The 2206-nt window shown below is 33.5% G+C and overlaps 1 long non-coding RNA gene across 1 annotated transcript; it reads left to right on the top strand.

The window, feature by feature from the left end:
- Positions 1–15: 15 nt before the first annotated feature.
- Positions 16–470, top strand: LOC109591598 (uncharacterized). Its single transcript, XR_002189892.1, has 3 exons — positions 16–86; positions 138–197; positions 250–470. It is a non-coding gene; the product is annotated as an uncharacterized LOC109591598 (long non-coding RNA).
- Positions 471–2206: the final 1736 nt, after the last annotated feature.

Below are 2206 nucleotides of genomic sequence, written 5' to 3' on the forward strand. Positions count from 1 at the left end.
AATTTTAAAATTATTAATAGAAAATCAGATAATGACATTGTAATGGAATGCAGTCCAGCTTATGCTACAACTGAATTTAAAACAAAGTTAGTTACACTATTGACTAGTACATTATGTCTATACACACACACATACAGTACTGCTGATGATATACTAATGAAGGATAGTCCAGCATACAGTACAGTGCAACAAACACAGTGAGTTATATAAAATACAATTATTATTATTATTTACAGTTATTATTAATAGATCAACTGTTGAGCCAGTGTATGATACAACTAATAATGAATATGAGACTCCTCTTCCACCACCTGCTGAATATGAAATACCAACTGTTTAATAATGTACTCATTTTTTATGTACATACATTACTATATAAAGCAATCAACATAATGTATTTGATGTACATGCAAGTGTGTGTTGACAGTGGTTAGTATAAGATGTGTATGTTCTAAAATTAGAAATGTTTACTAATGTTAGTTAAAATAACACACCTACATAATGACTTTTAAGTAGCGAAGTGTATTTAGTAGTATCATTTTAGGAAACAGGATGGCACTGTCAACAAGCTCTTGTTTTATTTTATTTATATTACTACTAGTTCGATTAATTACTGTATCTAGAAGTAGACAAGCACCTTCTATCCTACCCAGTAATGGTAAGAAGATAAGTACGTATAGACAAGTCTGTATCTGCTCATATTCAGGTGTTCGATTGTATTTAACATATCAGGACAGGATAATATCTGATTACTCTATGATATATGCTGGCCAGTTTTATGATACTGATGAGAATAATGATGATAATGATACCACTGATGCTTTGTGGTGTCAGAGTGCTAACACTGGTACTAATATTGGAGTGTGGTATTATCCTAATGGAACTGAAGTACCTTTATTTGATGGACCCTTTGATGACTTAACATCACCTAGACCAGTGTACAGTAAGAGATTCAATGGTCAGATTGCACTAGCTAGAAGAGATGGACTATCAGGATATGAAGGTTTATACAAGTGTATCATTCCTGATCAGAATGGAGTGAATCAAACACTAGTGGTTGGAGCATATACTGATACTGGATACAATAACAATGGTATGTGATAAATATAGACTATAATTAATGTACTTCTTTTACAGAAGGTCCTGATGCTGATCTTACTATGCAGTTTTCTCTCCTCTCCACTAGTAGATTAGCTACTCCTCCAGTCTTCAGTCTCAGTTTCAATGTCTCTGATGGTCCTCCTACTAATGTCTATTGTTCAGTGAATGGGAATGGAATATCTACTGAACTGTCTCGTGTGATAGTGAATGGATCAGGATCTGTTACAAGAGTGACAGTAACAGTGAGACTGAGAGAAGCTGGTAACTATCAGTGTACTTTATCAAATATCAGAGTAGCTGATGGTAATAATGGTCGTATTGGTAATGTTCAGGCATTAAGCAGTACTACATCATTGAGTTTATCAGGTTTTTAACATCATTTATGATTAATTTATCATATGTTTTCAGTATCTGATACTCCAACTGGTTTAACTGCTACAAGATTAAGTACTGGTTTAGCTCATGTAAGACTCTCCTGGTCTACTGTATCAGGAGCTACTGGTTATGAGGTCTACTATCAACTGTCTAGTAATACTCCTGTTAGTGTATCCAACACTAGTTCAACAACAAACAATATAATATCATCATTGTTTCAAGGAAGTATATACACTTTCTATGTAGTATCTTATAGATCAGCTTCTCTACCTAGTGGTAATGCTTCAGCTATGTTAACAATTAGTAAGTTATAAGATATCTCTAACCCTAAATTTGTGTTTTTGATTAATTAGGTAATCCAGTAGTTAATGATTTTATGGCTACATTAATTACAAGTACTTCCATTACATTAACATGGAGTCCACCTACTGATGTAGTACCAATTAGTTATAATATTAATAGAAGGTGTAGGAGAGTATGTGACTCATCATTCACTAGTAACAGTACAACATCAGTTTCATCAACACATACTTCAACTGGTATACCTCCTTACACTCAATGTGGCTTTGATCTTATTGGAGTATATGGAGCTGAGATAGCTTATTTGACTACTAATTACTTAGCTACTACACTTCAAACTGGTAGGTGAACAATTATTACTTCCGGATTCTAAATTTCTGTTTTTACATAGCTCCTACTGTACCAGTGGGTGATATTATATTCTCATCAG

Source organism: Amphimedon queenslandica, unplaced genomic scaffold, assembly GCF_000090795.2.
Source record: "Amphimedon queenslandica unplaced genomic scaffold, v1.1 AMPQUscaffold_7752_Cont20299, whole genome shotgun sequence".
Lineage (NCBI taxonomy): Eukaryota > Metazoa > Porifera > Demospongiae > Haplosclerida > Niphatidae > Amphimedon > Amphimedon queenslandica.